The sequence below is a fragment of the Lissotriton vulgaris genome, chromosome 7 (assembly GCF_964263255.1).
Source record: "Lissotriton vulgaris chromosome 7, aLisVul1.2, whole genome shotgun sequence".
NCBI lineage: Eukaryota > Metazoa > Chordata > Amphibia > Caudata > Salamandridae > Lissotriton > Lissotriton vulgaris.
This window is the reverse complement of record NC_141695.1, coordinates 518,670,443-518,686,681: the sequence shown is the minus strand read 5'-3', so window position 1 is coordinate 518,686,681 and position 16,239 is coordinate 518,670,443.

Below are 16,239 nucleotides of genomic sequence, written 5' to 3'. Positions count from 1 at the left end.
TCCCTCACAGTGCTAGTACCCCATGCAGTCGACACCCTCTTGAATCAGACAAAGACCCAACACCTGACTAGCGCACGACTGACAGGGTATGAACTGACGCTACTTGCACCCCACATCACCCTAAAAAGATGCACGACTTTGAATCCTGCCACATTGTTACCCCTGCCTGAAAATGACCCTGACATTCCTCCCATCCACGACTGTGTGACCCTCACGGACGAACAAACTAGGAGTAGGGTTGACCTCCGAGACACTGCTTTCCCTGACCCCGATGGAGAGCTATGGGTAGACGGCTCTTGCATCAAACTCCCAGATGGCACCACTTCAGCTGCCTATGCAGTAACGACAGCCCGAACAGTAGTTGAGACAGCCTGCATCACACAACGATCTGCCCAAGCAGCAGAGCTGATAGCCCTCACTCGAGCATGCATCATAGCCGCAGGGACCACCACGAACGTATATACGGACAGCCAGTATGCCTTCGGAGTGGTCCACCATTTTGGGCTCCTGTGGAGGGAGAGGGGATTCCTGACGTCCCACGGCACCCCGATCCTCCACGGAGATTTAGTCTCCGCCCTGATTGAAGCAGTTCTCCTCCCCAAACGATTAGCGGTGATAAAATGTCAGGCACACAAAAGGGTGACAGACTTAGTTGGACAAGGGAATGCATTGGCCGACATTACTGCACGAACCACAGCCGAGAATAGGACGGTGACACGCATGTACGTGACCAGGTCACAAGCAGAAACATGGAGTGACACAAGGATAATGATCAGAGACATACAATCGGCCAGCACCCCTCACGAGCTGACTAAATGGGCAGGGGTGGGTCTGAAGGATGAGGAAGGCTGTTGGCGAACGAAGGATGCAAGCAAATGGATGCTGCCCGACTCATATCTGATTCCCATACTGACCATGGCCCACTCCCCCGCACACATAGGATCTGCACCCATGATCGAACTCATTTCCAAAGTCTGGCATAACGACAAAATCCCTGACTCAGCCAGACGCCTAGTTCAGCAGTGCCTTATCTGTCTGCAACACAACCCCGGGAAAGGGACTGTAGTGCCCCGGGGAGGGTTTGGGACCCCCAATCACCCCTTTGAGGTCCTTCAGATGGATTACATCCAACTAGAGAGATGCCAAAACCTGAAGTATGTACTAGTCATCGTATGTGCCTTCAGCAAATGGGTAGAAGCCTATCCAACCCGTGACAACACTGCCATGACTACTGCCAAAGTACTACTGAAGGAATTCTTCCCTCGCTATGGCCTTTGCCGAATTTTATGGAGCGACAATGGCCCCCACTTCATAGCTGAGGTTATCCAGCTAATCCTGAAAGGGTTGGGGGTGAAGCAACGATTCCATGCGGTCTTCCACCCCCAATCCGCTGGTCTAGTGGAACGCCACAATGCCACACTCAAGCTGAAACTGGCAAAAATAGTGGCCACCACTGGACTTAACTGGCCGGATGCCCTCCCACTGGCTTTGTTATCAATGCGCTCCACTCCCACCAAGCACCATTTGACCCCCTACGAGGTCGTGTTCGGGCGGCCAATGAATCTCTGGACTGCTCCCAAACCGACCTCCATTCATGACGTCCCAGACGTCCTACTATCTGATTATTTGTGCAAGTTAACTAAAACGTTGTCTGTCATTCATCAACAGGTGCAGCAGGCCATCCCCGATGCTTCCAGGGGCCCCGGTCACGACATCCAACCGGGAGATTTCGTATTGATACGAAATTTCCAGCGAACCAAAAGTCTGGAGCCTCGGTGGACGGGCCCCTGGCAAGTGCTGATCACCACCCGAACGGCACTCCGAGTGGAGGGGAAGAGGCACTGGCTGCACGCGCATCATTGCCGGAAGGTCTCTGCAAACCTGGCCACGACAGAAAGCATCAACACCCAAGAAGAGCTCCTGAGCAAAGACCGACCGATATTGGACTGTTATCCAGATACTGAGGCACTCGAACTTGCAAAATTCTCTGATCCTACTGTGCCATCCAGAGAAGGGTATTTCCTGCGTCGAAAGGAGGGAGTCTCGGCTAAGTAGGCCACGGACTAAGTTAAAATCTCAGAACGGTGACCTACACACAATCAAGGGTTGCCGGAAGAGAAGCTAAACGAAGTCTGTGGTTCTGCCCACTACCGAGCCCCTTGAAGGTGATGGAAGCGCCAAATAAGAAGATGATGGAAGCGCCAGATAAGAAGATGATGGAAGCAACGGGAAATACCCAGTATAGAAATCCAAAGACTGACAACCTGCACAAATCAAAGACAATTGCACTCTTCATTGTCTTCCTTTTCTGCCTCCTTCTCATGACCTCCTTCTGGATTCTGGAAGAGAGCACACCAGCTCATGAGACATTGCTACCTACTGCACAGCCAACACCCCTGAAAGAGCATCACCTAATCTCTCTGTCGCCTCCGAGAAAGGCGCAGGGAATTCTGGAACAATTCCTTCGTGCAACTGTTGCACCAACATAACCTTGCTGCAAATGCTACGAACTGTTGGATCTGTGGGTTGCTCCCGCATGCCACTGGACACTCCATCCCCTTCATCCCTTCACCCTTCTCAGTTCACGGCTCTTGCCTCGCCTGGTTGATCCTCATGCAAGAGAGCCACAGGGACAACGCCACCTCCAGCCGGACAGTGTCACTCTTCTACTCTGGGTTCTGGCTGAACAAAACAGGAAAGACTCCAGCTGCCCTGTGTCCAGCGCTCGCAGGCACCACCTTCATCAAAGACATTCCAGCCAAAGAACGAGTCGAAGTACAGGTGCTCCACAATCCAGCCAGAACCACCTTCTCTCATCTGCAGAAACAAACTACCGCCACCCTGACTGTGGCTCTGTCCGTGATCAATGTCACTGGCCTTGTGTGCCTAGAAGGCCAGGGAACGCAGCTGGTGGGTTACAGCGCCTGCCGAGTCACCAGAACATTGGACTCAGCTGAACCCCCTTCTTTTGTTGCTTCTCCGAATATGTACTTTGTGTGTGGCACCAAGGCTTACACCTGGCTCCCGAGAGGATGGAAGGGCACCTGTTATATTGCCTTCGTTCTTCCACCCACATATGTAGCCCCTGCCAACCACCACCGGCAGAGGCGTGCAGACGACCTTGGACAAGCCGACTCCACCGGAGCACAGTTCCTGGATGCAGCAAAGGAACTTGTTCCTCTGTGGGGTCCAATGGCAAACAGCCGTGCTATCCGACATCTGACCCAGGCCGTAGAAACAACGATCAACATCACGGCTGGCATCCTCGCTAATAACACTGCGGAACTTCAGGCGGTCCGCCTTGTGACCCTTCAAAATCGACTCGTCCTAGACGTAGTCCTAGCCGACCGAGGAGGAGCATGCCGCATCATCGGATCCAGCTGCTGCACCTACGTACCTGACAACTCGCCTTCAGTCTACAAAGCCATTGAACACCTCCACAGACTGTCCTCAGAGGTTCACCAAGAGCAGGAAGGATGGTCGCTTGGGAGCTGGTTTTGGGACACTTTGAAAAATTGGGGTTGGAAGTTGTTTTCCTTCGTGCTGATACCTATTGTAATATTATGTGGGTGTTGCTTAGGTATTCAATGTCTGCCACCATTGTTCGGCCTTCTTTCCAGCTATATGTGCCCAAAGACTTTGGACTTCCGAAATGAGCACATGAGCCCCCTCTATGAAGTAGAACTACGTGGCCTTATGGGGATAAATCCGAACTGACAAGTTGGCGAGACATGTTAAAAGGGAGGACTGTGGAATTTTAGTTTGCGATCTGAACATCGTCTGCGCCAGCTTGTCACCTATGCACTACGCGCGCGTCAGCCATTCTAGGTCACCTATGTATTACGTGCACGGCAGCCATTTTAGATATCATGGTCTCCCTGTCCACGACCGATCGCCAGCGCGCCCCTCTGACCCAGCAAGCATCCTCCGCGCACCCTGGCTCCCCCCTCCCTCCTCCTTACGAGCATGACCCATCTGCGTGACCCTGTCCTTGGAAGTCATGCCAGCGCCTGACCAACACCTCCTCTCTTCCCATGAATGCCCCTCTGTTGATAAACCTCCCCTCTGCGCTGGATTGTCCACGCAGCATGAATACCACTCCATTGATGGCCCCTCACCCGGTGTCCGACTGTCCACACAGGTCCGAGGCCATTGCCTAAGCCGAGAGATACCATTTACTGCCCTTATTGTATGAGGTCGCTCTCCTTCAAAGGACCCTCTATTGATCCAGGCCTCCCCACCCCCTGTGACATGATCAGGCGCACACATCCTAAGACTCGACGAAACACTCAGCTGCGTGATGACCCTCTCTCTTATCAGCAGGTTGAGGACCTCCATTGTGAATGTATATGGGGGTGGGATTAACACGAGGATTACGGGGATGTCTTTTCCCATGCCTTACAAAGTTGTGATTGTATTAAAAGAAGGTCACATGCCATAAACCAGTGTATAAGAGGCCAGGCCTCTGAGTGGCTGTTAGAGCACCTCGAGACGATACCTTGTTGTCTGATCTGATGTGTTCTGCTCCGTCGGAATAAAACTTCTGTTTCCTGCCTTCTGGTCTCCGGCGCCTGCCTCATTGCTTGATAAACTTGAATGGTACAAGGGCGGTTAGCGCCGGGCAAATCTTGAGAAAGGTCCTAGCCCTACCTTTTTCCACACGTCCAGAGTACAATACGTGACCGAGCAAGCGCCTTCCTCCAAACCATGGTTGACAGAGGCCCCGTCAGGATGAGAGAGATTGTGAATTATGCGGAAAGCCCCAGGCTCCTTCTTGGGTACCACCCCCAAGGAGACACCACAAAAATGTCCAAAGATGGCCCTGAAAACGGGCACGCCACTAATCCCAGTAACGTCTCCTTCTCCATTTGGGCCCTGCCCACCCCCGGTTGATCCTTGACTGACCTAAGATTGTCCGCCTCCCTGGGCCCTTCAGGTCCAACATAAGGGATTTTGAAACCCTCACTAAACCCCTCCAGTAGCAACTGACTGTCAAGCGTGAGCGGGTACTTTCTCAAGAGAGGCAACAGGTTCGACATAACCACTGGCAAAGGGCCCTTCACTGCACCCTCACTAACGTCAAGTTTTCCTGCGGTGGGAACCAAAGGGAGGGAGAGCCGGGTGCTATGCATTGACCGCTGCCTAGCTAAACATGGGAGGGGGAGGGATGGGAGGGGGGGAACCCCAGACGCTCCAACTAACTTCCGGCATCCTGCTTACTTTTGGGGTTGCCCCCTTGCTGGGAGTGGCAAGAGGCTGCCAGGTGGGGGCCCCCACATCTGTTACAAGTATTCGAGAATGTACAAGTCTTGCCCCAAGAGCAAGCCCCTGAGTTGAACAAACGACAGGTCCCTGGGGATGACCTTCTGAACCCCTCTCTGTGACTCCCTCTCCCCCTGAACCCCCCTGAAAGGGCTGCTTGTCCCCCCGATACTCATAGCGAAAGGCACCACTGCTGACATCCTTGTTCCCCTGACTCTTGCTCTGTGCCCCTGTGCCTTGCACAGTGCGAGAACCCATGTGATCCAGCCACAGCTGCACTTCCTTCTGGTCCCACCTCATTTCTGGACACAAGGACATCCTCTTCCGAAACTCCCGGTCATAGCTCAACCAACTCTGTCCGCCCCAATTCATGGCCTCATTGCGAATGAGGGCGCCGTATTGGATGAGACCTTGCGCCTGCTCAGGATGTTTCTCTAGGATGACCGCTGACAGGATGGCAAAAGCGTCAAGCCAGTTTTCAATAGATTTTTCTGGCCACTGCTGGTACTTAATTTTCTTGTTATCCTCTTTCGCTCCTGCCTTCCTGACATCCACCCCATCCTGCCCCAGTAAGAGCAGAGAAAAGATGTCTATCAGCTTCGCCTCCATATAACCTCCTTGGCCGCTAAAGGTACTTGCCAGGCCAAGGAGCAGTGACCAGATAACAGGGGTGCTACCGCAACCGTCTGGACCGGCGCGGGGGCGCTAACTGCTCGGCAGGGGGAACTACACTGGGTGTGCCGCCTGCGGCCGGGGGACTTTTCGCGGCCACACTACTGCCCGCAGGGGTAACAGTTGCACTGGTGGTCTGGACAGAGCTGGCTAACACTGAGGCAGCGGGGCCCACTGCCACCCGACTGCTGCTAGGTGCGGGAGGAAAAATAGGCGCCACAAGGGGTGTGGACTCCCCAGCTCCCCCCGTGGGCCTGCTATGCAAAGACGTGGCCGTGACCACCAAAGAAACACCCGGGCTGGCGGGGGTCGGGCCCCCAGCGAAGTCTGCGGCACCTTCACCTGGTTCACCCACACTGTTGCTGCCTCCCTAGCCTTTCCCTCTCCCAAAAACGGAACGCTGAGCGGCTGGGCCGGAGAAGGGGTAACCCGTCCCCCTCTTAGCTCTGCCATGAAGTCTTTCAGAGTGTCCGAGAGCTTACCCAGATCTTCACGTGTAGCGCACCCCGCAGCGGTCTGGGAAATGTCTTGTGGAGCCACAGGAGCTAAGGGCTGAGGGGTGACCAGCAGGGGGACCGCCTCCTTCTGCACGTGCAATGCCCTTGCTTTGGCTGGCAGCTGGTATGCCAGGAATTCCTTGGACGTGGGCTTGCAGGCCCGCTTCGATGCCCTCAAAGGGCCGGCCTCCTGGTTCAGGTCAAGGTCCGGGGGGTGGCTCACAGATGACGCCCAAGTCCTCTGATTCGATGGCCTTCAAGATCCCCGTGGCCCACAACAGACCCCTTCCCTTGGCCATTTGAATAAACGCCGCCCACTTTGCCTCCTGCGTGGGAGCCAGCAACGAATCGTCTACCTGCGATGTCTGCGTAAAAAGTGTTCGGGAGCCCTGGCTCTCCATGGCGGGTCGTTGGGAATGCCTCACTCAATCTAGGGGGATAAAGTCAGTGTTAGAATATCTTTCACACTCCTCTAGCCAGGCCTAATGCCGACACTGTAGAGCCCCGTCCCTCAATCCTAGGACTTACTTACTCAAGAGTAGGTGGCTATGCTTATGCATGCTCCGGGCATGTAAATGAGTCCCCAGCGCGACAATTCTGTATGTAAGATGAAAAGAAAGATTAGCAGCGCCCCCCTCGCAATCCTGAGAAACACGGTGCCTGTTGATAACCCCTCACGGCACCTACCCCTCCCGTGCCCATGACCTGCCCCTACATGCAGAGTGTCAGCCCGTACCTGCTCCTGACCAACTTCAAAGTCCTCTGCGTCGTTAAATTTCTGGGCAACAGACAATCTGAAATTAGAAAACACACGTTAGCTTCCATCCGACACCTGTTCGCCAGCCCCCTGGCACATCTGTATTAAGAATCAAGATAAACAGCTTAAGGTAGAATTATATAAGAAGGAATCAGATCGCAACACAGTTTTGCACTACAACAGCTATCACCCCAGGAGCCAAAAAGACTCCATCCCCTTCGGGGAATTTCTTCGTTTGAGAAGGAATTGTACTGAATTAGATGACTTCTACAGACATGCAGGAGAAATGAAATAGAAATTCAGGGAAAGAGATTACCCAAAAAAACTAATTGAACATTCTCTGAAAAGAGCGCGTTACTATGACAGGGATTGTCTACTAACCAAAAAAGATAGAAAGAAAACACAAGACAAAATAGTGATGGTAAGTCAGTACTCAGTTGTAGCCAATCAGGTGAAGAATATCATAAATCACAATTGGAAAATTTTGAACAACGGAACAGAAACCACCCTAGCACGTCCGTTGTACGCGTACAGGAAGAATAAGAATTTGAGGTCGAACCTGGTACATACTTATAGGGACGATCTAGTAGAAGGTCAAACTACCCTAATAGGAACTAAAGCAGTAGGGAACAACAAATGCGGCAAATGCTGCATATGTGAACTGTGTATGGTTACCAAGAAGGTGGAACACAATGGAGCCACACACGAAATCACCACGCTGAATAATTGTAGAACCAAAAATGTGATATATATGATCCTGTGTCCGTGTGACCAGGCATATATAAGAGAGACGGGCAGAGAAGTAAGGTTGAGAATAGGTGAACATAAGTCTGCCATCAAAAACAACAAAGAAAACGCACCACTAGTAGCACATTGGAAGGAGCAGGGACACAGTGAGAAAGACCTTAGATGGGTCATCTTAGAAAGAATAAAAGAACAGACCCGTTTGGGTAATAGCACTAACAGAAGAAAGCAACAAGAACAGTGGTACATGGTAAAATTTAACACGATCAGACAGGGCCTGAACTCGAGGGAAGAATGGGAAGCCCTGAAATAAATTTAGAACAACAGGATGCGACCAGGAAAAGAGAACTATAGAGTAACCTGATACCCAACATGATAAAGGGAAGAGAATAGATAAGTACAGCGAGAGGCATGAAGGAACAGGACAGATACAAAATGGAATATTAGAATTAACATAACAAAAGCAGCTAATCACTACATCCGGAGCCATGCCCTCTATCATAATACCTGGCATGAACTGTATGCAATAAGGGTAATGACATCTATGCCTCCATCATATAGAAACATAAGATATTGTTGAACACAGTCCCTTTCCTAGCTATGCACTTTATTTTATATTCAGTCCAAATTATTGGACACATAGTAAAAGGAATATGCCACTAAAAGATGGCGCCTCTCCATAGGAAAGCCCCATTGTATTAACGCATGCGCGTCACTGAAAGGGAAGCATGTGGTCTGTACAAAATCGACACAACCATCAACAAGAGGTGAGGAACCGCGAATAAACATACATCACTGAAACAAGAATAGTCTGTGATTAAGTATAGCGTCACAGTAGTAAACTACATGGTACTACTGTAGGGATATTGGCTAAATCTGATGCAAAATATGTAATATTCTGTCCAAACCAACAGATATGTAGTATAAGGATCCCGCCATTTAAAGATGGCTCCACTACATAGGAAAGCCACTTTGAATTCACGCATGCGCGTCAACTAAAGAGAATCTTGTGGTTTGAACTGTATTGAGATAAATGCAATATACTTTAAAACATCGGATATAACCACCAATAAGAGGGTAGGAATTGCCAATAAACATATACTACTGGAAGAATAATAGTCCGTCCTTAAATAACGCCATACGAGTGAACTACATGGTACTATAGTAAGTACACCGTTCCAAGATGGCGCCACCTTTCCCGCTAGTAACGCCCCACAGACGCGGGCGCGCATCCCAAGTGAGATTAATCGGTCTGAACCTAACCTGTATAAAAGAAGCAGGTCACGACCTGTACCTTTGATGGTGTTGGTACAAGGCAGAGACGTGACTCCGGGAAATACAAGGTAAGGGACTAATAGAATAGATCGTATAACGAGGCGGAGTAGATGAAATAACTAAGAACCGGGCGGGGTAGATAAAACACCTTAGGAATGGGACTTAGTAAGAAAAACGAGTGATTAAATAACGCTTCCCTTTATATTTCAAATTTACCTCTAATATTCATGACCATAAGATGTGATATTTTAAAATAACGGGTCACAACCCATAACCTAAGGAACAGGACTGGATGTTAATATAACGCTGAAATTTAAACCACTTAACAGCATATAAGGAAAAGCTATATACGTTTTCCCCCCAAAAAAGATAGAAGGGTTGTAACGAAAAAATATACAAAGTCATTGCCATGCTAACCTATTAGGTGGGTACTTTCCATCTAACTAACCCCCCGGGGAATTAGAGATCTACCATAGTGCTAGTAATCTGGCAGCCCAATAGAAAACAGAATAAATGTTATGAGTTGAATAGTCCCGAGGAGAGCACACAGAAAAGGGGTTAGATGAACCAATCAAGTTTGTACCAACCAAAAACAGATTCGAAAATGAGGCAGTTTAACCCGGCAGGTTTACAAATATATCTACATATCTGTTTACCTCCATAGAACATATCCAGTTCATTGAAGGAGATTCACAGATCTATGCCCGTTCGAGAAGAGTTTTATAAGTTTTTAAGGTAAGATTGGAAGAAATGAACTCCATTAGAGTACATGAATAGATCTTTCAATCCACCTTATGAGAGGGGAGTTATAAAATATATATACCGTTCTCTGTCAATATAGATATGCAGCTAAGTGCCTAAAGATTCGGAAAACAGAGAAGATATTCCATAACGGGGAACACATATTGTGTGAAAAAGGTAAATGGTTTGATTAGTTACCATTTAATGGAATAGATTAAACGGATAGACCATATATACTGACATCATCTGATATACCCTAATAGGATCAACCATCTCCCAGAATTGAGAACTGAAGAAGTAATCCGAGTATTACAAATACACCCATTTGGATACTCTTCCCTACATATAAGGGGTAAGAATGTGTTTTGAATGTAACAATCCGTATGTGAGCGAGTGTTTTCTAGAAATTATCCTTTTGGCCCTTAGACATTTCCACATCGAAATGGATACGGAGGGACCAGATATACCAAAACACACTAGTATAATGAGGAGTATAAAATGCTGAGTAAATGTAATATTATGTATACTCGAAGACAATCAGATAGAGTCTACCAGTGGGTCAACAGACTAGGAACTGAATACCTGTATCCCAAGAGGCACAAGATGTAGGAGACATATTGTAACAAGATATCATTGCATGTAAAATGAGGAGAAGAGTTTAAGATCATGTGATGTTCACTTATTTTGTGCTAAGATAGTGACACCATACCTTTCTCCCCGTATATCCACAGAGAGGGTGTAAGTCACCACTTACCGAAGCCGGTAACCCCAAATACAGAAGTCCTGAAGAAGGTGCCACAGTATCATTTGCTCTGCACCGAAACGCATCGACGCATTCTTTCATACAGAGAATCCAACTAGGGTCCAGTGAGCAACCGATATACATGTATTTATGTTACTGTTGTTAACACCTGTATAAGAACCATAGACCTTTGGATCCAGAGATCAGCAGTGGCAAAAACATCAATAGGCCACAGTAAATATAGGGGGTTGTTTACTAATAGGTTTCCGAAAACTTTTTCCATGTGTAATTTACGATCTGATGAAATATCCTTTATGTGTTTATGTTTCTCTTTGTTTTTAATTTCAAGTTGAAATTTGGCTACATATGTAATGAAATGTTATGATAAACTGTTTTATTTTACTCTTTTCAAAGAATTTCTCTTTGAAATTTTAAATTGTGTTGTCAAGCAAAACATTTTTTTATGTATATGTTTTTTATTAAAATTAGACTGTGAACGTTCCAATTTTGGTGTGGAAATTAATATTTAATTCATATAGTGTATTGAACCAGTATTCCCTGGTTAAGTCTGAATGTTTATTTAGAGTGGTATGAAAGTAGAATAAGACTATTTGTGAGTGTGCACCCAGGGATTCCTCTTTGACTTACTCCCAGTGTGCCGCCACCTTTTTACCCGACGACTTCTCTCGTGGCCTTCCACAGGTCCCTGACATCTTCTTCTGCCTGGTTCCTGCATGGACATAGAACAAACATCAGCTGCCCTAACCCTCAAACCCCTGGCAGCGCTCTCTAGCGCATTAGCCATACCCCTGCTTAAGAGCAAGTGAAGAACTCTAGGTGTACGCGCAACAGGCTCCCTAGGAGTGCCCCACCACCCTCAGAATCACTACCTGCACCTGCTCCCGCCCTTACCATTGCCGGGAAGCCAATGAGACATATGCTAAAAATTACCCAAATGCTACAGTTGTTCCGCCTCCCAAGGAAGAAGCGCGTGGGAGCACTGCCGACTTTTTTAATTAAAAAGAAGATTCTGGAGGCGCGAGAACAATTACTGAGGACCGCGGGCCACCCCAAGCGCCCGGCCCGCCGAGTAGGCGAATGCCGCGTGCCCAACAAGGCCTCTGCCCGCCCCCCTTCCCACCCCCGCAAACGCGCTGGCTCACCGGATGTACCGGCACCGTTCCAACGGGTCCGGCACCTAGGCCCGCCTACCGCGCACCACGCGCACCGGAAGACAAGCGTGTCCGCCGCCCACAAGTGAGGCGGAGGGGAGGGGACCCAGAGGGAAGAGTGCCATCTGATCCCCGATCAGGCTTTTTATCACAAAACCACATGTTAGTCTCATGTTACATTATTAATAAATGTGCCTACAAGGACGCGCATCTAACCTGACCCTGGATCGAACCCTGGACCCTTCGAATCGTACTCCAGCAGGACCGACCACTCGACCGAGCCGGCACCGCACCTGTAAACAAACACTGGAAGACACATGTAAAATTTGGAAATACTCACTCGACCGCGCTCGGAACCGAACCAGATGTTACCAGCTCCGACGCTCATGGAGCATTCAACCTCTGAGCAACCATACCGCGAACAAGCATGGCACTAGCTGGGGACGCACCTACTCAAGCTCCAGGTGTCACGGGAACACACCAGCCCCCCATCCCCCTCCCCCACCCGCAAGCAGGAGAGCCCACGAGAGGGAGCAAGCGTGGCCGCACGAGCGGAACGAAAGAACTAATAATACATAAGGTGCTAAAACAGCCCCCCCCGCATGCCTACAAAACCTTACACCACCACCCCAAACCCCCCGCACGCTGGGGCAACCAGGCTGCAAACCCCCCGTCCTGCAACGTCGCGAGCCGGAGAAACACCACGGACATACGACCACACACCTCGGACCAACCCCTGGGACCCTGAAACACCCCCGGCCCACACCGCACAACAATGCCTGACTAACAAGCGAATCCCCCTCCCCAGCAACCTGCCCCCACACCCGGTACCAAGATGCCAAACACTGCTCACCCTTACCCCCAGCACACCAGAAAAACAGGGCCTCCAACCTCCTCCTCCCTCCTGCAAACCGCAACCGGGCCCACCACCGCCAACCCAAGCACACCCCTCAAAACACCACCGGGTCCCTACAACCCTCCCCGGCCCGCCAAGCAACCAGACACACAGGAACAAACAACCCGCCAAGAAAAACACCAGCCCAGAATACGGGACCTTCCCCCCCCCCAACCCCCTCCCCCCCAGGAGCCTGCCCAACAACCCGGGACTGAAACAAGAAAAACCGCCTGACCAGGGGGGACCCAGGCGGCAGAGAGGTGTGGACGGCCAGGAGGGAAAGGAGACCTATCGTGGCATCCAAGCAGAGAAAAACAGAGTCAGGCAGCTCGGCCGGGCAGGAGGAGGGCGACGTCCAGGACCAAAGAGGGCGCTCAGTGGCCGGCAAAGGTAATTATACCTCTCTCCCCCCACCCCCCTCCACCGCCAAAAGTGATGTCACCAGGGGACCCCACAGGTCCCCAAAACTAGACTGCTAGCTGAGTATGTGCCATCGTGTGGCACTAAGGGTGGCCGCCCTCTTAGGGGGCCCCCTTCAGTGGCCCGGGCAGCCTGGCAGTAGCTGAGGAGGTGACAGCCTTGCTGCACAGTGCGAGGCGGAGGGCACACCCAGTATGTAGAGTGAGTGAACTGTGCTGCTGGGTTCTCTTTTTGGGCACATTGCACCTTTCCCTTTATTTGCAAATGTCGTATATAACATTTCCATGATTGACAATGTGAAATGTACTGTAACTATCTATTAGTGTTCAACATTACAAAGAAATTTGTCTTGATTCCCAACAGAACCATTGTTTTTGTTTGCAACTTAGTACTCAGGTTCTGAGGGTTACTGGGTTACCCCATTATAACTAATAGGCTCTCGTCAGGAGGAAGCTTGCACTAGCCCATTTCTCCTGTTGGCACTGTCTAAATCAGAACCAACTACTAACCATGAAAGTGGGGAGAGGATGTGGCGTAATCATCAGAGCAGCCCACTTCGGTGCTGGGGAGCAAGGTTTGAGTCCACAAGACTCATGGACCGTATGTTTCCTCCATTGTTTTAGGTTCGCTCTGAACAGGCTCACGCCATTGAGCGCGCTGCCAAAACATCCAGTAATTACTACAAAGGTAAAACTTGGTCAGAATACACGGTGTTCCACACTTTTTTACGTCGTAGCTCACGGGTAACTTCATTGCTGTAATTGATTTTATGCAGGTTCTCCGAAACTCCAGGAAACATGTTTGCGGTTCCAGCAACAACCGCAACGATGCCTACGCTATAAAGCCAGGCCACCTAGGTAATCCACCACCACGGTTCCACCGCTCGCTACGCTCCCAGCGGTGTTCCAACCACTAACGTGTTATTTTTCTGTCTTAACCATAGAAGTGACATTGCTGCACTGCTACCCACGACGTGATCGCACTACAGCCAAGTGCCACGGTCAGTTTGCAGCCCCTCACCGCCGCCCTTATAATCGGCCACATTAGTCACTGGTCACTACTTTACGCGGTTCTTCACCAGGCACATGCCATCTGTCGTTGCTCACAACCGGTGATATTATCACTGCCCTTGCTCCTGCCACATTCGTCACTCTCACTTGGCACAATGTAAACGCCGGTACCTGCTATAAGACCAATCATCAATCATTTGTGTGTTAACGTCTGTGCGCCAGCATGATCTTGCACTTTTTCCAAATATGAGCACATCGCCACCCGTGCCCTTTGGAAACAATAACGAAGGCTCTCTGCACAATTGCACGTGCACTTGTTGCACCCTTAATGTATAGAACTGCAACTGACTAGCTGTTATTAATGTAAATAATCTATAAGATAAATCTTTTCTTCTTTTTTTCTTCTTTTCCCCCCCTCCTGTTTCACTCCACAGGCTTATGTAAATGCAATCAATCAGGCAAAGCTCTTTATTGTAGTCCTGAAGATGATCCCAACTTAAATTTTGGAGATAGGGAGCGAAACGTTCGTCGACTGTTTGTACAGTACTGCTCCGTTTGCAATTTGTAATTTGTGTTGCAGTTACTGTGGGTTAGAGCTTACTTAAGATTTTATTGTATTGTAAGCCACCTCTTTCTGTGGAGAAGTGTGGCTCACTGGTTAGAGCAGGCAAACCCTGAAGCAGAGGTCAGACCCGGGACCAGGGTTCGATTCCCGACGCGGCAGGGTGTTGAGCTCAAATGTCCATGGACTCGATAATTCTCGCTTCGGTGCCTGACCTAATCATGGGTTCACACTCGGCATTAAGCGTGCTTAATCTCCACAATGCCCCCCCCCTGCGGCGGGATGCCTGGCTTTCACCTTGGGGATTCCCTGTAGGGGCTATCTCACAGGGAAAAACCAGGACGGGTTCCCAAGGCAAGTGCGGAGATACCCCTTCGGGGGTCGATTCTGGCGCTATATAAGAAATGTAATAATAATAATAATAATTTCTCCAACTTGTTTGCCTGTTATTATTTTCTCCTTCTCATTGTTTCTTCTCCTATGTACTGTTTTTCCTTGACTTGGTACAGGCTTGTGCCCAGTTATTAATGTGTGACTTGTTTCACTTTATAAAATGTATATTTTTATCAAATTCTCTAAATAAATACTTCTCTGTCCGGCTGGACACTGAAGAAAAACACACAGTCCTTATTCTAAGCCTGCGTTTATCATTTTCTTAAAGTAATCTGAAGCCTAGGACCTTTGTTAACTTTAAAAAACATGAATATTAATGAGGCAGGTAATTTGTGACCCCATTAGGAATCGCTAACAGTGTCTGAGACACTGTTGGAAATTGCATTTTGAGAGTCACATATATCTATATGCCTCTATGGTAGGGCCTTGTCGGATAGGGATTGGACCTGGATGTTAGCCTCCCTGCAGTAGGTCTCCTGCAATACTCAATTTTAATGTGATCCAATTTAATTAATTGTATTAGGCTTACCTCAAACCGAAGAGGCTGACGACTACTTATGGTGAATTGCCTCGGTGCAGTCTCTGCTGTGCTTTTGAGCGTACTAAGATGGGAGGGGGAGACGACTGCTGCACTTTATTGCTCGCAGAGTCCTAACCCGCAATCGGCCTGTCCAAAATATCAAGGTATGAAGCAAAAAGTAGTAACACCAACTGTGCGACTAAAATGTCCACTTAGATTGTACAGTAGATATAGAATATTGCATATACCGAGGTACTTTGCTTGAATTTTCATAAGTCATATCCAGGTATCACCATTATTTACAAGAAGCCACCCCAACCTTTATCAGCCCGAACAGAGCAATAGTTAAACTTTCAAAGGGTAACTCATGTCAGATAAACAAATAACAACGACGTGCATGCATCTGATCAACAGTGTGCCTAATTTCAATTCGATAAAATGCTAAATGATGCAATTAAATCAAGCTGAAGAGCACAGATGCACTGTGTTGGGCTGCTATTTTTTAAGGCAGCATAAGGACAAAAAAGCGAACTCCAGCCACGAAACTGGCAAGGGCTTGATTAATTTCATTTGGTGG